Genomic DNA, 26,189 nt, shown 5'->3' on the forward strand with positions numbered 1-26,189 from the left:
ATAAATATTGAGTTTTCCATTAAAAGATACAGTTTCATTTTATTCATTTGGAGAATAACATAAAATATTCCGATAAACCGCTATCGAGCATTGCGGCGTGGCGTCAGAAATAAATGGTCTGGCTAAAAAAAAAAAAAAAAAGAAATGACAAACACCCCATGGTGGTAAATAGCGCCGTCCCTCGCCGTGGCAATTTATTGGCCCCTTATTGTAAATCTGCACAGACAGACAGATACGCTCACCCAGGCTGTCCGCGGTCTTGGAAGTAATTATCCCAGAATAATTTAACAAAGTTTCTACAGGAAACAGATCAACATTAAATACTGGCGTATTCCGGTGATTGTTTTCTCGGGGCCGAGTGACACATTGTTTGAAGGCTTATCATTTCAATGGCGGAATTTGAAGTTTAAAAAGTAATCTTGGAGGAGCTTCGCAGGCTGGGTTCAGCTGTACTGATTCCAATAACGGTTTATTGCTGCAATTGTGACAAGAAGAAAGTAGCCCATTACTAAAGAACATAACCGTTACCGGTCACATCCATAACACACAAATGTGCAGAGAATATTCCCCGAGTGATAGCAGTGATACAATATTGCATACATTACAGTGCAGGACAAATCAATATTGTCCCAATCTCTATCACATCCATGAACAATCCTCCTTAAAAGCACATCCTTATATTTCCTTTGTTGAGATGGAGCTACTAGGCTCGCTCCTAACACGTTTCGTCATACCCTTGATAATGTTATCTCTGATGAAACATGGCAGGGTGGAGACTAGTTACACAAACTCATACTAGGAGTTGATACACCATGCAGACAGACCGTCAGGACCTGGATCACCTGCTGGTGGCACTGTGGTTCTCAAAGTGGAAGATTTTAGTACCGGTGTCCACCAGTGGGTGTCTCTCAGCAGCCAGCAGATTCCAGTAATCAGTCCCAACCTGATGCTGACTGCTGGGAGACACCCATTGGTGGACACTGAAACTACCATCTTCCAGTCTGAGAACCACAGCAGCCAGCAGATTCCAGTAATCAGTCTCCACCTGATGCTGGCTGATGGGAGACACCCACTAGTGGACACCGAAACTACCGTATTTTCCGGCGTATAAGACGACCCCCTGTTAAAATATAGGGTTTGAGCTATACTCGCCGTATAAGACTACCCCTCTTCTAACGCACACCAAATAAAAATGAAAAAACATCAGATTTGATTTCAATATGGTATGGTATTTCAATGATGGGGTGCTATTCCTCCCACTGACACCAATGATGGGGCACTACTCCTCCCACTGACACCAATGATGAGGCACTATTCCTCCCACTGATACCAATGATGGGGTGCTATTCCTCCCACTGACACCAATGATGAGGCACTACTCCTCCCACTGACACCAATGATGGGGCCCTATTTCATCCACTGACACCAATGATGGGGCACTATTCCTCCCACTGATACCAATGATGGGACACTATTCCTCCCACTGACACCAATGATGGTGCCCCATCATTAGTGTCAGTGTGTGAGGAATAGTGCCCCATCATTAGTCAGTGGGAGGAATAGTGCCCCATCATTAGTCAGTGGGAGGAATAGTGCCCCATCATTAGTCAGTGGGAGGAATAGTGCTCCATCATTGGTGTCAGTGGGAGGAATAGCGGCCCATCATTGGTATCAGTGGGAGGAATAGCACCCCATCATTGGTATCAGTGGAAGAGCACCCCATCATTGGTGTCAGTGGGAGGAATAGCACCCCATCATTGGTGTCAGTGGGAGGAATAGCGCCCCATCATTGGTATCAGTGGCAGGAATTGCGCCCCATCATTGGTGTCAGTGGAAGGAATTGCGCCCATCATTGGTGTCAGTGGGAGGAATTGCGCCCCATCATTGGTATCAGTGGGGAGAATAGTGCCCCATCGTTGGTGTCAGTGGGGAGAATAGTGCCCCATCGTTGGTGTCAGTGGGGTAGGAATAGTGCCCCATCGTTGGTATCAGTGGGGAGAATAGTGCCCCATCATTGGTGTCAGTGGGGGAGGAATAGTGCCCCATCATTGGTGTCAGTGGGGGAGGAACAGTGCCTCATCGTTGGTGTCAGTGGGAGAGGAACAGTGCCTCATCATTGGTGTCAGTGGGAGAGGAACAGTGCCTCATCATTGGTGTCAGTGGGAGAGGAACAGTGCCTCATCGTTGGTGTCAGTGGGAGAGGAACAGTGCCTCGTCGTTGGTGTCAGTGTGGAGGAGGAATAGTGCCCCATCGTTGGTGTCAGTGGGGGAGGAATAGTGCCTCATCGTTGGTGTCACTGTGGAGGAGGAATAGTGCCCCATCGTTAGTGTCAGTGGGGGAGGAACAGTGCCTCATCGTTGGTGTCAGTGTGGAGGAGGAATAGTGCCCCATCGTTGGTGTCAGTGGGGGAGGAATAGTGCCTCATCGTTGGTGTCAGTGTGGAGGAGGAATAGTGCCCCATCGTTAGTGTCAGTGGGGGAGAGGAGCGGCTGCTCCTTCTTCCAGTGCGGCCGCTCGATCTTCGCGGGGCCGCTCGGCTCTGCCTCCTCGCCGGTGATTGGTCGCCTGTGTGCCTTTCCAGTGCTGGCGCCCAATCACCGGTGAGGAGGCAGAGCCGAGTGGCTGCGTGACCATCGAGCGGCCGAACTGAAAGAAGGAGCAGCCGCGCTTCCTGGACCGGATCGTCGTGGGACCGGACCACAGGCATTCCACAGTAGAAATGACCAGATCTGCTCAGCTACACTTGGAAACTGAGACCAGACTATATATTATTTTAGCATGTTTAGTAACAGTGATACAAAACACATCCAAACACCAGCAACCAAAATACATAGCAAACATGAAAATATAAGTGAACCATAACCAACTGACAAAAAATACCTAACAAACAATCTAAGAAACAGAAAGCCTAACTAGCATCTAAGTATATATAAAATGGAGAACACAGATTACAGGGTCAAACTGGATGTGTAAGGAAAGGAGGGAACCAGGACTGGGATCAGGAATAAGGGGAGCAGACAGAGGGAGCAGGGTACAAGGTACAGGTGCAAGACAGAGGCAGGATCAGTCAGGAATCAGGTTCTGGATCAAAAGCAAGCAGTGTCTGGCTAGCAGAGCAAAACACTGCAGCACAAGGGAACAGTAGAGGAGGAACTAAACACCCTCCCAGCAGCCAGCTGCTTACCCTTTGCTGACTCAACCTGTCCCTGGACTATTCTGTGCTCAAGCTTCATGTTGTGACCCAGCTTGATCCTAAACCCACCTTTGTTTGCCGACTAGCTCCTGACCATGACTCCTCTCTACTTGCCTCTTGACCTTGACTCTGCTAGTTTCATGGTGTGACCTTGGACTGCCTCTTGAGCATGACTCTGTTGACTTCCTGGTGTGACCTCGGCCTGCCTCTTGACCACAACTCTGCTGACTTGCTGGTGTGACCTAGGTCTGCCTCATGACCACCACCTCTTCACCTCAAAACCTCTTGATTCTGCTGACTTCCCGGGGTGACCCCAGCCTGCCTCTTGATCAAGACTCTCCTGGCCTCATGGTGTGACCTTGGCCTGCCATTTGACTGTGACTCTGCTGACTTTGTGGGGTGATCACAGCTTTCTTCTTGACCCTGTTGATTTCCTGTCGTAATCTCAGCCTGCTTCTTGGCCACGACTCTGCTGAATTCCTGGTGCGACTGGTGTGACCTTGGCCTGCCTTCTGACCATGATGCTGCTGACTTCCTGGACCTCAGGCTGCCTCTTGATCACGATTCTGCTGCCTCTGCTTATTTTTCTCCCAACCTCCTGAAGAAATGGGTTTATCCGCAAAACATGTAGGGGAAAATTGGATCCCTATAACAATTTCCATTCTGACACCAGAACAGACACTTATGGAGGCCTCACAGCCCTCTTGGAATACAATGGTACTGATTAAGGTGATCCAGTTATGAGTTAATATTGATGCTGTCTTTATGGGATATTTGTCAATAAAGAAATTAATGTTTGAATTATAAAATGTATATGTAATGGTTGGGTACCTCAAAAGTCCATTCATACTATATTTCTGGTATTCTGCTGGCTCTCCCGTGTGACTTTGGCCTACTACTTGACCAGAATTCTCCTGACTTCCTGGGGTGACTCCAGACTGCTTCATGATCAAGACTCTACTGAATTTCTGGAGTGGCCACAACCAGCCTCTTCACTATGACTCTGAAGACTTCCCTGTGTAACCTTGCCCGGCCTCTTGACCACTACTCTGATGACTTGTGCCTACAGCAAGATCTCACCGATTGCTCCTGGTCTCTGTTTGCAATTAGGAGCAAATAGGACAAGCTCCCAATCATACCACTGCTATGGCAGCCAATGATGTGATCTGCCTCCCGGTATTGATCCATAGAGGGACACAGGGAGGGGTTAAAAGACATCCTTGAGCTCCAGTAATGACTTTGCCTTGGCTAAGATGATGTCACTAGCTTGCTGCAGACAAGAAGAAAACATTCCATGTCCTCAACAGGAAGTATGAAGAACTCACTGCAAAGTGAGGGAAATCCCATCTATGAGAGTTGTCACCAGAACAGGTGTCCCCATTGGAAGGTTTACCCTTACTTCGAAGTCCGGAGACAATAATCACCAGGACATACAGAGAGGGTGAATCTACCCAACGGTAACACAGCAGAAAAAACATGGCAGGGGTTCTAACCCTTCTGCACTCCATCCAGAACTAACAGAAAGTCTTGGCTGTACATGCGCATTAAATGGAACATAGAGACCCCCTACGTGGGCACTTAGGTAACATGAAGCTCGCAATAAGACCAGTGGTGTATTTAGGTTTTGTGCTGCCCTGGGAAACACAAAGATTGTCTGCACCCACGGACACCAACCAAAACCAACCCCTCCCCCCCCCCCCAGCAATAGCGGGGAAGGGACTCATCTTCACAGCTCCAGACATCCCCAGAAACGAGAGGCAGGCTCTACATACACCATCAAGAAGCCCACAGCCTTTCTCGGATCCCACCTGGTTCCCATGGCGCACGTATCCCTTCTTCCATCCCTTCTTCTGGGGAGAGGTGCTGCCCCCCTGAAAAATGCCACCCTAGGCAAGTGCCTTGTCTGCCTTGTGGTAAATACACCCCTGAATAAGACTGCAATGTCTATTTTCAGCCTTGTGCTGTATATTGTGTGTGAGAATTAAAATGCTGTTTACATTTTACTGCAAGTGATTTAAACCTTACAGGCCGCTTGTACAAATGTCTGAAATAAAATTCCTCAACATCTTTACAGCAAATATTTAAATATTCAGCAAATCCTATTTAGTCAGGGCAGACATCGGATGCCCAGAGATGTTGGCGAGTTCTCGCTGTCAGTGCTCTGTCGGAATTAAATGGCTGTTTATTTTCGGTAATCAGTGGAGAGGGCGATGCTCGGGAGACGAGGGATGTGTGCCCAATTTATAACCAGACTGTCCTGAGCAAATAGTTCTGGAAAATTCCACATCTGGGTTGCCAGTATTACCGGACTTCACAACGACATCTACAGCTCAGTGATCCCGGCTATATAAATATATAACAATATTGATAATAGGCATTAGAGTGTAAGCTCCTCTGGTGCAGAGACGGATGTGACTGGCTCAGTGTTCTCTGTACAGCGCTGTGGTATGTGTCAGAGCTATATAAATATAGTAATAATATTAGTGTATGACTGTGGTGGGGACATTAGAGTGTAAGCTCCTCTGGTGCAGAGACTGATGTGACTGGCTCAGTGTTCTCTGTACAGCGCTGTGGTATATGTCAGAGCTATATAAATAGAGCAATAATATTAGAGTGTGACTGTGATGGGGACGTTATAGAGTGTAAGCTCTTCTGGTGCAAAGACCGATGTGACTGGCTGAGTGGTCTCTGTACAGCACTGCAGTATATGTTAGAGCTATATAAATGTATAATAATAGTATGTGATTGTGCTGGGACATTAGAGTGTAAGCTCCTCTGGTACAGAGACTGATGTGACTGGTTCAGTGTTCTCTGTACAGCACTGCAGTATATATCAGAGCTATATAAATATAGCAATAATATTAAAGTGTGACTGTGATGGGGACGTTATAGAGTGTAAGCTCTTCTGGTGCAGAGACCAATGTGACTGGTTCAGTGTTCTCTGTACAGCGCTACAGTATATGTCAAAGCTATATAAATGTATAATGATAATAACAGTGTGTGTGTGATTGTTGTGGGACATTAGAGTGTAAGCTCCTCTGGTGCAGAGCCTGATGTCACATGTTCTCTGTACAGCACTGTGGTATATGTCAGAGCTATATAAAGGAATAATAATAAGTGACTGTGGTGGGAAATTAGAGTGTAAGCTCAACTGGTACAGACTGATACGAATGACTCGGTGTTCTTTGTACAACACTACTGTATATGGCAGAGCTATATAAATGTATAATAATATCGTGTGACTTTGATGGGGACATTAGAGTGTAAGCTCCTCTGGCACAGAATCTGATGTGAATGACTCTGTGTTCTATGTACAGCACTGCGGAATATGTCCAAACGAATAATAATAATATATCATTGTGCAATGTTTTATGTCACACAGATCAGTCTTTCTAATGTATATCCACTTCTCGGCTGCCCTATAGCACTTTTATTGATACAGGGCGGCTACTCTGTGCAAAATCACAGTTATATACATAATTTTGCATTGTGCCATCCTACCCGTGCTGTAATTGTCTCCCCCTGAGATCTCTCTCCTGTCAGAGGGGAGGTGCTGTTTTTTTTCCTCTCTGCAAAAGCACATCCCCTAGTAAAACACTAACCAGTCCCTAGCACACAGTTAACCCTTTGATCACCCCAGATGTTAACCCCTTCCTGCCTAGTGCCATTAGTACAGTGTCAGTGCTTTTTATTAGCACTGATCACTGGATTGGTGTCACTGGGGATGTCAGTATCAGTTAATCAGTTCCCACCCAGAATCAGCTATTGTCAGAATTCCCACAGTAATATCGTAGTCCTGATCGCCGCCATTACTAGTATAAATAAATAAATAATTGTATATACCACCATTTCTAGATGCTTTAACTTTCATGCAAACCACTTATTCTTTGTTTTTTACCAAAGACATGTAGCAAAATACATTTTGTCCAAAAATGTATGAAGAAATGTTATTATTTATATTTTGTTATTGGATGTTTTATAGGAAAAAAAAAAAAATATTTTTTTTAACTGTTCAGTCTTTTTTTATTTATAGTGCAGAAAAAGAAAAACCCCAGTGATGAACAAATACCACCAAAAGAAAGTTCCATTTGTGTGAAAAAAGTGATATAAACTGAATTTGCGTACAGTGTGGCATAACCGCGCAATTGTCAGTTAAAGTAGTGCAGCGCCGTATGGCAAAAGAATGGCCTGGTCATGAAGGGGGGGGGGGGGGGTAAATCTTCTGAAGGGCAATTGGATATTGATTAATGAGCTTCTTATTTGTATCTACATTTATATGTTGTCATACTCAATCACGCACAATGATAGAAATGGAACTGCATGAGAATATTCATAAAAAGTGGTAAAAACAGGAGAGAAAAAAAAGCACGCACAGGAAGCCGATATCATTTCCAGCAGTTTATGTACAATCTATCACTTGCTTTAAATATTTAACAATTTCAGATTTATAGGCAATAATCCTTCAAAAGAGAAAATGAAAATTTAAACTGATATTGAAGCGTGATTTATTCCTGTAATAATGGATGTGTCTCGGTTCCCGCTAAGCATTTCTTTACCTCCAATGTAACTCTTTATTTATCAGCTGATACATTTTTTTTTGACAAGCCTTTGTGATTCATCTCGGCTCACCATCCAGGATTGAGTCACATTCACAGTTTTATTATATTTGCGTCTTGCCCAATCTGTTATTTGTTTGATTCTGTTCCGCGGTGGAGAGATGGTGGAAAGGCCGCCATTCACCTCAACTTGGATGAATAAACTGTGCCTCATTTACATTCACTTTGTCTGGGGGAAGGAAGTGGGGGGGAATAAAAGTGACTGTTCGGCTGGCCACACACTCTACAGTTTTCTGTCCAATTTCCTTTAGATTTACCTTCAACCATGTAGTGCAAGGGCCTGCCTAATTGGATACAATTGAAAGCGTTGTTTAGGTTGGACCTCATATTATATGGTTTTTGGGAAATCTAAAGCAAATTTCTGAAGAAAATTGTATAATGTATGGCCAGCCTTCAAAATAAGATGCTTAAGGCTCTGTTCACACTTGTACGACTCCAAAGTTGCACGACTTTGGAGAGCAACTTTGATGCAACTTTGGATGGGTGCAACCAGGGGCGGACTGACAACTCATGGGGCCCCCGAGCAATAGGGGATCATGGGGCCCCTGTGTCTTTGCCCAAACTCAAAAAAGCCTATGAAAAAGGTACCAGGGGCATCTCATGGGGCCCCCTACTGACCCCGGGCCCTCGGGCAGTGCCCGTGTTTCCAAATGGTCAGTCCGCCCCTGGGTGCAACCTGGATACAACTGTCTATAGATATGAGAAAACTGAATATAATTAGGATAATAGACAGTTTTCTCATATCTACAGACATGTGCTATTGTGATTCCTTTGGGTTGAATCCTAGTACTGTATATACTATTTGTGTCTCTCTTTCTTCTACTGGTGGATTTTAGACCATTGAGGTTTTGGACTGACAGCCAATATTTGTGCGCCCCCATATCTGGCCTTTGATCGGCCCCGTGCCTTGTGGAAATACAGAGGAGGCCTACTCCCAGTACATGGAGTATGTTGTTGCTGCATGCTGCATATTGATATATTCTTGTATTCACATGTTGTCATTTGATATATCTAATTTATGTATATTTCTTTTAGATTTGACTACTAAGCCCCTGAAGAAGCGATCATTGTGGCGAAACATGTTGGGCCATTTCCCTGCGACTTAATGTCTCTCAACCCCCCCCTTTATAGGATCCATTTGGTGGTCTTTACATCCTTAATCATTAATGTGTTCCTTGTACATGGTGGGCTGTGGGACGTGGTCTGCGGGGATAGTGTAACTATGATCTTTTAAACAGCAAGATGTTTTTTCATGACTTATTGACATAATAAAGTACAAATGATTTTACTAATATGTGTTTGGAATTTCTGTGCCTTTAAAGTCCATTTGCAACCCTTTTCCCGTTTCTCTCCCTCCGATTTTTGACTTGGATACGACTTTGGGCTTCATTAATGTATATGCAACAGTTTTCCATTATCAACATTCAGGTGCAACGTTCATACGACTTTTGAGGGTTTTCATTGCAGTCTATGGCACTCAAGTTGCATGAAAGTCGTACCAAAGTAGTGCACAGGGGCGGACTGACCATTCGAGCACTCGGGCATTGCCTGAGGGCCCGGGGTCAGTAGGGGGCCCCATGAGATGCCCCTGGTACCTTTCATAGGCTTTTTTGGGTGTGGTTTGAGCGGACTGACCATTCGAGCATTCGGACACTGCTCAAGGGTTCATGGTCAGTAGGGGGCCCCATGAGATGCCCCTGGTACCTTTCATAGGCTTTTTTGGGTGTGGTTTGAATTTGGGCAAGGACACAGGGGCCCCATAATCCCCTATTGCCTGGGGGCCCCATGAGTTGTCAGTCTGCCCTTGGTAGTGCATGAACTTCTTTAAAGTCGCACAGATATGAATGGTACCCATTGGGAAACATGGGGGGGTGACTAGTCCAGGGGCGGACTGACCATTTGGAAACTCGGGCAGTGCCCGAGGGCCCGGGGTCAGTAGGGGGCCCCATGAGATGCCCCTGGTACCTTTTTCATAGGCTTTTTTGAGTTTGGGCAAGGACACAGGAGCCTCTTGATCCCCTATTGCCCGAGGGCCCCATGAGTTGTCAGTCTGCCCCTGGACTAGTCATGCAACTTTGGACCACAAAGTCGCATGATGAGTCGCAGAAGTGTGAATGGGTTCTTAAGCAGAACTCCAGTCAAAAGTAACATACAAAAATGAACAACCTACAAAGAAAAGATAAAGCACCAAAACCAGCTATGCTGCAATACTCAGCTCGATTTTATTGATTTCCCCTGCAGTACTCTTTTTCTGACAATAGATGTCCTCAGTCTGGTGGCCACCCCCAAGCTGTCCTGGACACACCCCAGGCTGTGATTGGACAGGAGGAGGAGAAGCTGAACAGTGGTGAGCTTATCTACCGGTCACTCTGCTTTCTCCTATCAGAATTCTTCTTTGTATCATATTCCATCTCTTCCAATTTTCCCTTTAAGGCATCATCCCCCGCTCCCCATTTAGGATTGGCACCTTTGGGGAGTGGGGTTTTGACAGGTACCTGCTCCCAATTCCACTGTGATTGCCTAGGCAATCAAAAATTGTCCTCCCCTTTTTCTCCCTGTAGTCTTCAGCAACACATGACAGGTCCCAGAAGACTACGGGACCATTCACAAGGAACAGTGCTACTCACACATGCGCATTGGGCATCCAAGCTGTCACAGCTCAGTGCCTACACTTAAGATGCCACACCGGGGACAGAGGGCGGCCAGTGAAACCGGCTGCAGTGAGGACACCACTGGATCGAGGGACAAGTGAGAGGCTGTTTTTAAAAAAGTCAGCAACTACAGTTTTTGTAGCTGTTATTTATTTTTTACATTTTAACTGGAGCTCTGATTTAGGAGTTGGAGGACAAATCTTCAGTATCTGCACCTTCAGGATGTGTCAGATACTTGGGTCCCGGTATGAGCAATTCGGTCTCAACCAGCAGCCCCTATGTTATTATGCATCAGCAAGCCACGAGGAAACTGTCCCAGATATAGTAATATGATGCTTTCTTGACTATGAGTCAGTATATGCTCTACTCAGGGTACATGCTTCCCACTGACCACCAATATAAGGAGCATTCTTCCCACTGATCACCAATGTAAGGAGCATTCTTCCCACTGATCACCAATGTAAGGAGCATTCTTCTCACTGGCCACTAATGTAAGGGACATTCTTCTCATTGATCACCAATGTAAGGAACATTCTTCCCTCCGACCCCAATGTAAGGGACATTCTTCCCACTGATCACCAATGTAAGGAACATTCTTCCCTCCGACCCCAATGTAAGGGACATTCTTCCCACCGATCACCAATGTAAGGGGCATTCTTCTCACTGACCACCAATGTAAGGAACATTCTTTCCACTGGCCACCAATGTAAGGAACATTCTTCCCACTGGCCACCAATGTAAGGAACATTCTTCCCACTGACCACCAATGTAAGGAACATTCTTCCCACTGACCACCAATGTAAGGAACATTCTTCCCACTGGCCACCAATGTAAGGAACATTCTTCCCACTGGCCACCAATGTAAGGAACATTCTTCCCACTGGCCACCAATGTAAGGAACATTCTTCCCACTGATCACCAATGTAAGGAACATTCTTCCCACTGGTCACCAATGTAAGGAACATTCTTCCCACTGGCCACCAATAAAAGGAGCATTCTTCCCACTGATAACCAATGTAAGGAACATTCTTCCCTTTGATCACAAATGTAAGGAACATTTTTCCATTAACCGCCAATATAAGAAGCATTCTTTCTTTTGACCACCAATATAAGGAACATTCTTCCAATGACCACCAGTTTCAGGAGCCTTCTTCCCACTAACCCCCTAACATATGGAACATTTTTCCCAGTATTCACCAATGTAAGGAGCATTCTTCCCACTGGCCACCAATGTAAGGAGCATTCTTCCCACTGGCAACCAATGTAAGGAACATTCTTCCCACTGGCAACCAATGTAAGGAACATTCTTCCCACTGGCCACCAATGTAAGGAACGTTCTTCCCACCGATCACCAATGTAAGGGGCATTCTTCTCACTGACCACCAATGTAAGGAACATTCTTTCCACTGGCCACCAATGTAAGGAACATTCTTCCTACTGGCCACCAATGTAAGGAACATTCTTCCCACTGACCACCAATGTAAGGAACATTCTTCCCACTGATCACCAATGTAAGGAACATTCTTCCCACTGGTCACCAATGTAAGGAACATTCTTCCCACTGATCACCAATGTAAGGAACATTCTTCCCACTGATCACCAATGTAAGGAACATTCTTCCCACTGGCCACCAATAAAAGGAGCATTCTTCCCACTGATCACCAATGTAAGGAGCATTCTTCCCACTGATCACCAATGTAAGGAACATTCTTCCCTTTGATCACAAATGTAAGGAACATTTTTCCATTAACCGCCAATATAAGAAGCATTCTTTCTTTTGACCACCAATATAAGGAACATTCTTCCAATGACCACCAGTTTCAGGAGCCTTCTTCCCACTAACCCCCTAACATATGGAACATTTTTCCCACTGTTCACCAATGTAAGGAGCATTCTTCCCACTGGCAACCAATGTAAGGAACGTTCTTCCCACGGATCACCAATATAAGGAACATTCTTCCCACTTGCTACCAATTTAAGGGGCATTCTTCCCACTGGTGACAAATCTAGGGGGCATTCTTCCTACTGTCCACCAATGTAAGGAGAATTCTTCCCACTGATCACCAACATAAGGGGAATCCTTCTTGTTGACCACCAGTGTACGGGGAGTCCTTCTCCCAATGACAGCAAATATAAGGAGGGGTTTTTTGTTTTTTTCCCCCTGACCACCAATATAATCAGGCACCACTCCTCGGAACACCAGTGTAAGGGGGTTACTGTCTATTGAACATGTGATGGAACACCAAAACTTCATTGTCTTCATTTCTTCAGCCTTGGGTGTTCTACTGTACATCAAATACACCTCAATTCTTATTTCTTTGTTTATTCTTATATCCCAGCTTACTGATCCTGCTAATGTTCCATGAGCTGTAGATATACAGTAGTAATAACTAGCAGGGGTTCCTTAAGACCTGAAAGTTATTTCAAGGGTCCCTCGGTGTAAAAAAAGGTTGAGGAAGGCTGATCTAAGCAATTGTTCAGCAGATTTGTTGAATCGGTGCCTGCTGTGCAGACAGCCACTAGATGGGGAATCTACACCTCTGTATGTAGCATAAAATAAAAATATGGAACAGCAATCACAGCCAAGCGAAAAAGTTACATAAAAAGTTACTTTCAAGTATATATTACAAATCCTGACTCATAATGTTTTCCCGCTGGAAGTTCACGGTTCCTGTGCATAATGCATTCTGCATCCAGTAGGATGTTCTTGGATGCTGTGACAGGTCTCCTTTCAGCCCCCCGCTGTACCCTGGGAACTCTGAAATCCAGGAATTCTCTATATGATCTTCCAGCACAAACATTGGCCCCTCGCAGGACCTTTTTTAAATGATGTGACTCTGTCCTGGAATAATATGTCCAGCCTCCAGTACAAACACAACAGGCCGCCGTGGTCGCTTCACAGAAAGCAAGAACCAAAACTGTCAGATCTTCCAGCCGGATAAAATGCGGAGACTCTAATTAAAGGGAACAGGAAGATCTCGACTTTCCCAATTTCCAATCACTGCCACATGTGCTCCATCTCTCTGTTTACTCTGTAACTTCCACATTCATTTTCCATGTTGCTAAAAAAGTCACTTTGCTGTAAGTGGAAGCCGCGAGCGGCGCCTTGTGTTTACACACGGATTGTGCGCGGAATGACACGCTGCCAGGGCGCTGACTCAGCATAATCCATTCCAGGCCGGAGGGGAGAACTAAATATACAATAAAATGTAATAAAAACAAAGCATCATGCAAGTCAGCCAGAAATTTTCAGGATCGTCTTTAGGTTTTTCATAGTTTTGTATAGCTAAAGCCGAAACTTTTATTTTTATATTTATTTTATTTTTATTGGAATTTTATTGTATTTATTATTATGTTTATATACATTGTATTTATTATATTATTTTTATTTATTGTGTTTTTTTATTATTTACTTATTTAAAACTTTTATTTTTATTTATTATATTTTTGTTTTGTTTTATTTTATTATTTTTATTATTATGCTATTTTACTGTATTATTTTTAATGTTTTATAATTTAGTTAAAACGTTTTATTGATAATAAAATGTTTATTATTTTAGTATTGGGTGGGTTGATTATTTGTTTGGTTTGCTCCCTGTGTCCCATTGGGGAGATTTTTCCTTCATTTCCTGTTTTTCGTCATAACAAGAAATGAGAAATCCCCTCTTAGGCCTCTCTCACAAGGGCGGCAGACTTTACTGTCCTGTACCACAGAGAATCACTTTTCAGACCACAGTTGTCAGGTGGTTTAAAGTTCCTCAAGAGGTGCCTCTTGCATGCCTGTTTTTCAGTCCTGTTTTTTTTTTTATTTCTATTTAATTCAATGGGACCTGTATATTAAACTAGCCATCCACCTTGTTTCACACTCATGTTCTTTTTCAAATGCTGCTTTATGCATTGACATAGCTGTCTGGACAGTATAGTTACCTGCTGACTTAGCACTATCCACAGGCAGCTTCACTCTTCAGTAAGACACAGAGGTTGTATCCAGTGCAATCTTACTTCAGCTAACTGAAGTACAGAGGATGTTTTTCCCAAGGCCCATCTCTGTTAATAACTAACATTGACTAAAGAAACATGTAAGAGATGGGTAGGGTCTTGCTAGGATTGAACTAACGGACCCTAAACTGGAAGGGAAGAAGGAGGAGGATACCAAACCTTTATTAAACAAGTTGTAGTGGCTCAAACTGACCACTAGATGTCAGCATACTACAAAACAATAATGACCTAATACAGTTCAATACAACATGGATACATGAAAATGGGGCATAACATGAACTGCAGTCCCATTTACTTCTATGGATGAGTTTGACAGACTTTGTAAATTAGAATGTGGGAGGTCAGGGGTGATAAAAACACAGTTCAATCTCCTGTTTTGGAAGAAAAAAGAAGAGAGGGGCGCCAGACTAAGTGCATGATTTAACAGATATTTAACAGCACAAAAGATTGGGTAACTCACTAGATGAAAGAGGGTCAAAGGCGAGTGTCTCAAGAGTGGACGTCGTCCTGGTGGAATCCCGCAGGCAGAAGGGGAGGATGGATGGACATCTGGGGGACAAGGCTGTGAAGGAAGCCAGGTCTCCTGATTCACATCATGTCTCGACCAGCGTCCCGTGGATGTGGCTATGTAGAGAACCAGGCTGGAACGCAGATGGCTGTCGGGTGGATGTGACGTCACCACGTAAGCGTAATGCCACAAGGAGGGGGCGGTAACGCATTTCAAAGCAACTGCTTCTTCGTCAGACCTTCCATAACAGAGTCCAGCTTAACTCTTAGGGTGCTGCCTCATGATGTTGCTGAGTATATTGTAATATATGGACAATTCCCTCACAATTAATTGGACTCAAAAGTCTTCTTCACTCTCTAGCGCCAATACCAGGGGCAGACTGACAACTCATGGGGCCCCCCGGGCAATAGGGGATCATGGGGCCCCTGTGTCCTTGCCCAAACTCAAAAAAGCCTATGAAAAAGGTACCAGGTGCATCTCATGGGGCCCCCTACTGACCCCGGGCCCTTGGTCAGTCCGCCCCTGGCCAACACCTTTAACTTTTTGTTGCAATCTCCTGTTTTTACTACTCCTCTACCGCCAGCATAAACTAGGCCTCAGCTGTTGGCATTGAAACAGGTGTCCCTATTGCAAGATTCCTGCTTTATTCTTCTTCCTGTGACAACCATTAGATTTTGGATTACCCCATCACTCTCTGTTGGAGTTCTCCAGGATAAATAGAGAGGGAGAATATCAGTCTAACACCAGTTTTACACTTTACAGAGTGGGTTATCTTCAAGAATCTGCCGCTTTGCTGCTACATGAGTCCAGTGCCACCATCTTTTCTTCCTAGGTCATCAGGAGCCAGATGTGTCTCCTGGGTCCTTGTAGCTGGTGCTGGTGCCTTGATTATGAGCTGCCAGGTCTGCCCTCTGGCCACTGTGTGTCCCTGCTCCCACAGCCTCCTGAGATAAGTAGTGCGCCCCTTAAATTGCCACTGATTAACTTAGTACTATTCCCCCAGTTAGATCACTCACAACCAGGCACACAGCATTTTCTTCACTCCTCCACTGGCTCAAAGGAACAGTCTAGGGGTGTCTTTTTAAGTTTTATTGGAACGTAGAACATGGATTCGGTATGGGAAGGGCATGTGCAGGGGCAGACTGACCATTTGGAAACTCGGGCACTGCCCGAGGGCCCGGAGTCAGTAGGGGGCCCCATGAGATGCCCCTGGTACCTTTTTCATAGGCTTTTTTGAGATTGGGCAAGGACACAGGGGCCCCATGATCCCCTATTGCCCGGGGGCCTCATGAGTTGTCAGTCCACCCCTGGGCATGAGATACCCCAATAAACTGCAAAACTGGACAAATTAGGGACTCCTTTGCTATCTTTTTGAATTGCACCAAAAAGAATGTCCCACAGGATCTCTATGATGATGGTGACTATGATTCCTCCCAGAGACCAAAAGCTACACAAAATCACTGACTTTCTAGCACTGGGGTTGGTTACTCACATAACACATGATCATTGGTTGCCTCCTTCCGATAGCCACCAGGCTCTTCTCAGTGAGGGAGATGTAGACCAGTGGTATATTTAGGTTTTGTGCTGCCCTAGGCCACCCCCCCTTCCCACGGAGAAAGCCTGACAACCCACCCGAGAAAGCCTTCACTACCACCACCCTCTATACACTGGCCACACCCCTCCCCCCAAGCGAGAGAGAGACACTCACCTTCACAGCTCCAGACATCCCTGGAATGAGAGTCAGGCTCTGAATACACCGTCAAGCAGCTCGCAGCCTCTTTCAGATCCCACCTGGTCCCCATGCCATGTGTGTCCCTTCCTCTGTCCCTTCTTCCGGGGAGCTGTGCTGCCCTCCTGAAAAATGCCACCCTAGGCAATTGTCTTGTTTGCCTTGTGGTAAATACACCCCTGATGTAGACCACCATAATACAGCTGATATTTTTCCCACCAACGTCCTCCTTGCCTTCCGTTAAGTTTCTCATGACCCAACTTGAATTCAGAACTTAAGCTTTCGAATAGGCCCCCTAGCTAAAGCTTTAGCTGGGATCTCGGTGTCTTTCTAATGACTCTTTCTAGTATTCCTGCCCTAGGGGCAGAGCCCCAGCACAGGGGTCTCCTCCAGCAGGACTGGGCACAGGAACTCTGCTTTTGCTGCCTTAGGCCCCCAGCTAATTATGGGCTCTCCAACCACCTACTGGGCAAGCCTCCTCAAGGATTGAACGGAAAACGTATTCAGATTGCCCAAGGTGTTCTTCATCCAACTATAATTCTAGAATCCTCTAGAATACAGGGGGAAGTAATCAGAGCAGCAGCCTGTGAGGCACTGAGCAGCCCCGAATAATCAACCCCTGCTACACTGATTACAGAAGAGCTAGCTAAATTTACCTATCAACCTTCACTATACTAGGAGGGTGCTACATCAGTGAGGGGGATATCCCAGAAGAATGAAGGAGCAAGGACAAGTTATCCTCACGTAAGAGAGAAAGGAGGCTGAGGATGGACTGGAGCGAGACACTTTTTAAAAACATCTTTTTCAATTAGCCAGTGTGGAGGGAGGATCATTTGGAAAAACTACATTGTCCACATTGTGTTATTTAAAAGACCACTCTATACAAAAAAAAAAATGTGATTTCTCTTTTTGTGGACTGTGAAGGATAGAATTATCTGTTGGTGTCATCTTTCTCTTGGAAGAACTCCACAAAATAGTTTGCATCACTCAACCTGCCCACTAGGAATTTTAGGTGTTCCCACCCATTTTGGGGTTTCTCCACCCTTTTTTGTGTGTGTCCCAGCAGCCCTAGTGGCCATGAGGAAGGAACCAGTTGTTTATTCTAGAAACCCAGGTGCCCATGAGGAAGCACCCAGTTGTGTGTTCCAGCAACCCAAGTGGCCATGGGGAAGAAACCAGTTGTTTTGTTTCAGCAACCCAAGTATCCATGAAGAATGAACCAGTTGTTTGTTCTAGAAACCCAGGTAGCCACAGGGAAGGAACCAGTTGTTTGTTCTACCAACCCAGGTGCCCATGAGGAAGCAGCCAGTTGTGTGTTCCAGCAACCCAAGTGGCCATGGGGAAAAAACAGTTGTTTTGTTTCAGCAACCCAGGTATCCATGAAGAAGCAACCAGTTGTTTGTTCTAGAAACCCAGGTAGCCACAGGGAAGGAACCAGTTGTTTGTTCCAGTAACCCCAGTGGCCATGAGGAAGGAACTGATTGTTTGTTCTAGCAATCCAGGTGGCCATGAGGAAGGAACCAGTTGTGTGTTTCAGCAACTAAAATGGCCATGAGGAAGGAACCAGTTGTTTGTTCTAGCAACCCAGGTGCCATCAAGGAAGAAACCAGTTGTTTGTTGGGTGGGATGTTGGCTAGAGACTCACCTGTTTTGAGCAGGGTAGGTAAGGTGGTCAACCAAAGACTGTTATTAATATATTTTAATATAGCTCTGACATATTCCACAGTGCTGTACAGAGAACAGAGAGCCAGTCACATCAGTCTCTCCACCAAAGAACATCACACTTTACATACTTTAGTGATAATTTGTTAGGACGCAAGTTAACTCTCCATGTGTTTAGATTGTGAAAGAAGAAAATGAAGGAATTGACAAACTCCATGCAGATGGTGTCTTGGTAAGACTGGAATCCTAATCACTAGGTATCCCATATACATCATGCTTGGTCTGATGGATTAAGAACACTGACATAAGTAACCTAGCTGTGATATTTGTGTCCTCCTGCTCTCATTGGATTCCTCTCCTGGCCAATCTTTATTTTCTGTTCTCTGGTTTCTGTTCAGCTTTGAAGTTGCTCAGCGGAGTCCCTCATGCTCATGTAATATTCTCATGTAGCTTTTCACCTCTAAACACTTCACTTCATCACCGTCTGGACTCAACATGACTTCAGGATCTTCTTTCTGTGACTGGCTCTGCCTTAGGTGTTAATTTACATGCCCTCTTCCCAAAATCCTTTGCTGCTAAGCACACCATCTTGGCCTGGCATCTGGGACAAGCTGAAAAGCCTCAACAAGGCACGCTCAATTTTATGATTCAATTGTAAAGCGCTCAATGATGTGTGACTGACGGTAACCAGATGGCCACAAGAATGCTGGGGTTAAGAGCCCGTCATTATCACTTGCCCCAACCTACAATCTGTTTTTGATTCCAAATTTGAGATGACTGCTCAGTGTACAGGGTGTATGTCTTACAAAGCGATGAACGCTCAATGAAAACCATTAACTTACTCAGCTGTGGCTATGTAAGGCCATTCCTGATTATAAATTAAGGGCCACTATACGAATTTAGAGATGCTTAGCTTTGTCTTTCCTCCAGAGAAAGGATTTCCAGAATTTTCTTTTTGTTAGAAGATTTAGATTGAGGGATTCAAGAACAGGATCTGCAATGGATGAAACACAAATGGACCCCAGATGTGGCTTATCCCAGGCTGAAGAGATGCTTCTCTGTGTATATTCCAGGGAGAAGTTTCATGAAGATATCAAAGCCAACAGTAAAGAGAGATACCCCCAATGACTCCTCCACTTCCAGATCCAGCAGCACCGACTCTTTCTCTAGGGCCTCCATGGTGCAGGACTCACTGCCAGGCATACTGTACAAGAACCTCCAAGGAGAAGGTGCCCATCAGAAACAGATGGTCAGGGTAGGGAAGGGACATGTCAAGGACAGATGATCAAGGTGGGGGCATGGCAGGGATAGGTGGTCATTTTAGCATAAAGCCAAAGCAGCGACGTGTAAACATAATAGGGAAGGGCTGTGGCAAGGGTGGGTGGTTACAGTAGGTAAGGGGCATGGCAGGGATGAGTGCTCATGGTAGGAAAGTGTAATGGCAGAAATGGATGATCAAGGTGGGGAAGGGCCATGGTATGAATGGGTTATCAAGGTGGGGAAGTGTCATGGCAAGGATAGGTAGTCAAGGTAGGGACATGGCAGGGATGAGTAGAGAAGAACATGGCAGGAATTGGTGGATAGTGTAGGGAATGGGCATGCCTGGAATGGGTGGCCAGGCTAGGGAAGGGCCATGGCAGGTATGGGTGGTTAAGGTATGGAAAGACGAATGGCAGAGATGGATGGACATGCAGGACATGGCACGTATGGGTAGTTGAAGTAGAGAAAGGACAAAGCAGGGGCAGGCGGTCAAAGTAGACTAAAACTAAAGAACGGATAGGTGTACAGTATAGCGTAAGGCCAAGGCAGAGATTGGTGTTCAGTGTGAGATAAAGCCAAGGCAGGACAGGTGACCAATGTAGGATAAGGTCAAGGCAGGGACAGATGATCAAGGTAGGGTAAGGACAAGGCACAGAAAAATGGTTAGTGTAGGGTAAGGCCAAGACAGGGGCTAATACTACCAGGGACGGACTGGCCATTTGGAAACTCAGGCACTGCCCGAGGGCCCAGGGTCAGTAGGAGGCCCCATGAGATGCCCCAGGTACCTTTTTCATAGGCTTTTTTGAGTTTGAGCAAGGACACAGTGGCCCCATGATCCCCTATTGCCCGGGGGCCCCATGAGTTGTCAGTCCACCCCTGAATACTACATTGTACTAATACATACGGATGTAAGGTCAAGCGTAAGCCAAGTGTAAGCCTTGCAATCTTAAGAACGAGCAGGCGATTACGTGCAGTATGGACAGTTGACACTAGGCTGTCATTACTGTCTTATTCCCCCTCTATTTTTGTGGTCCTGATGACCATTGTCTCTGGTACAGACAGAAATTAAATTCAACATTTTGAATTGCCACCAGAAAAGAAGCTGAGGGAAAATCTTCCAACAGTAACATTTGTTCTGATCACAACTTCCTAAGGGGGAGATCTGCCTTCACTTAGGAGAGATTTCCTCACTCTGGAACAAGGATCCTAGGGAAATCTCCTTCAATTATTTTTATTAATTTTCAAAAAGATAACAAAGGATTTGCCCATGCAGGGGCTAAGGCAAATGAACCAGGTGTATACAATCATTAAAACAGATATAGACATATAAAGCAGACAAACGTCAGCTTCTCATAGCAATAGCCTTTGGAATCATACATTTGGAATCATGTAACTGAAGCAATAGCCTTTGGAATCATGTAACTGAAGCTTAGAGCCAAGGCAGGTCCCTCTAGGGGTCGGCAAGTTTAGAGGAAACAACCATGAAACAAAAATAGGGGAAAACAAGGGGGGTGGAGTGGAAGAAAAAGAAGGAAGGGGGCACATTAAGGTTTACCCCCCCCCCCCCTCAAACTTGGGGCAGAAGGGCGAAAAAGGAAATTATAAAATGCTCAGGCTAGAGTGATTCAAGAATAATAGAGCGTGAGCCACGGTTGGGGTCTTAAGTTTTAACTACTCCATTTAAAACCAATTGTATAGTATATCAAAGGATTGCTACATGCCAAAATGTGCACACGTTCCAAAAAATATTAACATCCATACATATAGCTGGGACCTTTATAGGCACTTTGTGAATAAATGTATACAGTATATGCTACTAAAATCATAGGTTTCTTTATTAAACAATAATGATAAAACCATACATCATGGCTAGCCCAACACCATTTAATGGTCCTTGGACCAAAGGCTTACAATACAGTACATTGCTATTTTCTGCACGTGTTACATTGATTATAGATTTCTCTAGCTTTAAAGTAGCTGAATTCATGAGGAGTGACCCAACGCGTTTCGAACACTTGGCTTCTTCAGGGGTATATATGGTATATTATATAATACAAGGACCACAGACAGCATTAGCTATGTAAATGAAAACGTATGAACTGATGCCTTCACATGACCCACACTGAAACCCATCAAATTCGTAACCTCTGGGGGGATAGTCACAAGGGTTGTGTCAGGCACCGCCCGGCGGAATCTCTAGTGATCCACAGAACGGGATTCCCCAGGACGCGGAGTCTAAGTCCCAGTCTGCCTTTTCACCAGAGCCCCTGATGGTGGGGATGGACTTGGTGCGAGACTGAAACCAGGTCGTGACCCCTGAGTGCACCCAACTGTGGTAGAAGGGTCCCGCCGAGGGTACGTTCCGGGAGGGTGAGCCTGCTGTGAAGAGGCTGACAAGTCCAGGTCCCGAGTGGGATGGATGGAAGACAGTCAGGAATGAGCGTAGTCAGACTAGCCAGGTCGGTAACGGTGGAGGCAGGTAGGTACCAAACAGTAGACAGAGAGCAGCCGGGTCACGAGCCAAGGTTCAGTAACGGGAGGTCCAATAGTAATATACAACAGGCAGGAGAGTAGTCAGGGACGAGCCGGGGGTCAGAGCAGGAGAAGGTCAACACAAATCAGGACAAGCAGGATCGGCAACAGGAACACACTTCAGAACACGGGTACAGGAACTAGACCTTGCGGCAACCTAGTCACCGTCTGGCCAGTTTAAATAGCCCACCCTGCACAGTCATTGGTGCAATTGCCGACGCCCAGGTCCTAGTGCCTGCACATTAGTGCACCTAGGCAATCTGTGTGTATGTGCAGACCTGTGCGCCGCTGCGAGACCCGCAGTCCCTGACAGGTTGCTATTAGTGCCACTAGTTGGACTCAAAAGTGCTTCTCCAGGCATCTAAGGGATATCAGGAATTCACATAATCCTGATAGACACTGGTTTCTGTCAGTTCTGTGCTGATGGCACTGCTGGATATCTTCCTATGTTGAAGGCATGTAATCATGATGTGTCTTTCATCTGCTGCATTAAGTTTCCTTGGCCGACCACTACATCTACAGTCCACAGCATTGCCTGTTTCTTTGTGCTTCTCCAAAAGAGCTTGACCAGCACATCTTGAAACCCCAGTCTGCTTTGAAATCTTTGTCTGGGCGACTTGCTGATGCAGTATAACTACCTTGGGTCTTGTTGCTGTGCTCAGTCTTTCCATGGTGTATGACCTGTGACATGAAACTGTCTTCCACAACCTCACCTTAGTAGCAGAGTTTGGCTGTTCCTCACCCAGTTTTAAGACTCCTACACAGCTGTTTCTGTTTCAGCTAATGACTGTGTTTCAACCTGCATATGACATTGATGATCATTAGCACCTGCTTGGAATAATTGGCTTATCATACACCTGACCAGAGGTGTATTTACCACAGGGCAAACAAAGCATTTGCCTAGGGCGGCGTTTTTCAATGGGGCAGAACCTCCCCCCAGAAGAAGGGATGAAAGAAGGGAAATGCACGCCATGGGAATCAGGTGGGAACCGAGAGAGGCTGCAGGCTGCTTGATGGTGTATGCAGAGCCTGACTCTCATTCCTGGGGGTGTCCGTGGCTGTGAAGATGAGTGTCTTTTCTCTATCACCAGGGAAGGGGGTATTGGAAGGCTCTCTGGGTAGGAGGTTGGGGTGTTGTTGGTCAATGTCAGGCTCTCTCCCCGGGAGGGGAAATGGAGGGTGTCGGTCGGTGTCCGTGGGGGCAGACGATTTTTGTGTTGCCTAGGGCAGCTCAAAACCTAAATACACCCCTGACTCTGATTCTACAAAATCCCTGACGTTTGGCAAGTGTACAAAGCGTGCAGGTGTAAGAATCGATGCTGGTTTGAAGCCAAAGGGTAGTCACACCAAATATTGATTGTATTTGGATTTTTCTTCTGTTCTCTCACTTTGCATTTTGTAAACTGATAAAAATAAATCATTAAAATATATATTTTTTTTAACGCCTTCTTAGCTTGAAACATTTCTTCAAACCTTCCTAAAACTTTTGCACCATTCTCTACGTTACCACCTTTATTCACAAAGTTCCTTTAAACGTCCCAGTAACATGTATAGATGTTGTTTCCATTAAAAACAAAAAAAAGTTTAGGTTTTACATCAATTTGAATCTCTGGTAGGCCTAAGCCACTAATATTCCCATGTTTCATTGAGGTCGAGGAGGAGCCAATACGCCGTGACGTCATGCCGCCGGAGCCTCGTGAAGGGCCGGTGGCCATCTTGCTTATGGACGAGCACACCCCAGAACCTGATCCACTACAGTATCCAGAGGAGGGAGTTCCTGTCACACAGGCTGCTACACCCATCCATCCCTTTAAGGAAGTGGTTCTCAACCTGTGGGTCGCGAACCCTTTGGGGGTCGAACAACCCTTTCATAGGGGTCCCCTAAGACCATCAGAAAACACATATTTCCGACGTGCAAAGAGTACTCTGTTAAAAGCAGCTACTGTGTTGAAAGCAGCAGTATTGGAGGTAAAACGACACTCATGAATTACAATTACTGGGTAAATAATTTTATGGTTGGGAGTCACCACAACATGAGGAACTGCATTAAAGGGTCACGGCATTAGGAAGGTTGAGAACCACTGCTTTAAGGGGACCTTACTCCCTTACTACCCAGAAGTACCTGACGTACCACACACCACCCAGAGGGAGGATAATCCTTGGCCTGGCTTAATCCACTTCCTTAAAGGGGACCTCTGGTGATTGATTTAATGCGTATTTCCATTACGCATCTGGTGAGTGCGTATTCTTACCCCACTGTTTCAAAGCACTAAGCACTGAAGTATCGCCGCAGTTGGCACTATATATGCACAGATTGTCACCTTTGGTCTATTGATTTATGATTATTGATTCATGATTATTATCTCCATATATATTCATTTATACGGACAATATTTTTATACATTTTTTAGCGCTGCACTTTTATTTATTCTCATGACTGAGGTTTCATTTGGTTACCTTTTAGTGCTATAGCTGCTTTTGTGAGAGCGCTCACTTTTTTATCCTACTTTTTTCATTGAGGTCGATTTACCTTGGCACACCATTTATTGATTGGTTGTTAGGGACCACTTATGGGTGTCACAAGACTTGCAACTCAACGCAACATGGGCGGGTTTTTTAAAGGTAGAACTTTTTTCTGCCTAGGAAGAACCACATGGCAAAACTCATGACATTTCAGCAAAGTCGAAATCTCTAATTTCGTAGCTCATCCTGAAGTTCCAAGAGGAACATTTTCACCAGTGTCCCATGGGAACATGTTAGGACACCATCAGGGGCGGACTGACAACTCATGGGGCCCCCGGGCAATAGGGGATCATGGGGCCCCTGTGTCCTTGCCCAAACTCAAAAAAGCCTATGAAAAAGGTACCAGGGGCATCTCATGGGGCCTCCTACTGACCCTGGGCCCTCAGGCAGTTTCCAAATGGTCAGTCTGCCTCTGGACACCATGACACCATTAGGTAGGCCAATACGTCAGGCCTGCACCTCTCAGAGCGATGACATTGAACAGGAAATGTTATTGGCTCAGAAGGGTTTAAACATTTTCAGGAATATTCGTGAAATATCCTGCTAAGACTCCTCTTGAGCCGCTACATCTTCAAACACCTCACTCCACCCAACATTAGCCAAGAAGTCGGCCTGACATGCTCTGTCATGCGCAGGACCTGAGCCAAGAGGAGCGCGGGAGCTGTGGCTGAAATGGAGAGGCTACAGTTTCGTTATATTGTCATCTCTCATTGGGAACACGAGAAGAAAGTGCTAAATCCACCTCAGAACATGAATGCTCTCCGAGGCCAAGAAATGCTTTGATTTTTAATGTGACAACATCGCCAGAAAGGAGAATCTGCTGAATGTTGGGTGGGAATGCAAGTCGTCGGGCCTGAGCGTAACGCAATCCAGCTCCGGGGGCCCCGGGGGCGGTGGGGGCCGCTGGCACATCGATTGATTTCAGATGCTGCAGGAGCAGGGATGGCAGTAACTTCAGAGCCGTATACTGCGATAACAAGAATCAGTTTTATTTGGCATGGAGCGCTGTCTGCGGCGGATCTCGAGGGGCCAGATACATGAGGGAGGGTTAGTCAATATTAGTAAATCCCATTACTATCTCTACATCGAGAAGTTACATCTTATTTTACTCGATCAACACAAAAAAGGGTTCTTCTCTTAATATTATTAAAAGAGAAGCCAATGGAGGCGTCTATGGGGAGCAGCGAGAACAAAACTTTGTTTCCAAGCAAATATTGAATTTTACATGTATGTACAGTGCCTTGAAAAAGTATTCATACCCCTTGAAAATTTTCAAATGTTGTCATGTTACATCCAAAAACGTAAATGTATTTTATCGGGATTTGTTGTGATAGACCAACACAAAGTGGCACATAATGGTAAATTTGAAGGAAAATGATAAATGGTTTTCAAAATTGTTTACAAATAAATCTGTGAAAAGTGTGGCGGCATTTGTATCATAAGTCAATACTTTGTAGGACCCCCTTTGGCTGCAGTTCCAGCTGCAAGTCTCTCCCAGCTTTCCACATCTAGAGA

General features: G+C 45.3%; 1 long non-coding RNA gene across 1 annotated transcript; it reads right to left on the bottom strand.

Annotated features, from left to right (window-relative positions):
* Positions 1-162: 162 nt before the first annotated feature.
* On the bottom strand, positions 163-15,107 carry LOC149449974 (uncharacterized). Its single transcript, XR_016315338.1, has 2 exons — positions 14,921-15,107; positions 163-475 (listed from the first exon to the last, which is right to left on the bottom strand). It is a non-coding gene; the product is annotated as an uncharacterized LOC149449974 (long non-coding RNA).
* Between the last annotated feature and the right edge of the window lie 11,082 nt (positions 15,108-26,189).

This window comes from Staurois parvus, unplaced genomic scaffold (assembly GCF_062004578.1).
Source record: "Staurois parvus isolate SC_StPar_1 unplaced genomic scaffold, SC_StPar_1.0 ptg000591l, whole genome shotgun sequence".
Lineage (NCBI taxonomy): Eukaryota > Metazoa > Chordata > Amphibia > Anura > Ranidae > Staurois > Staurois parvus.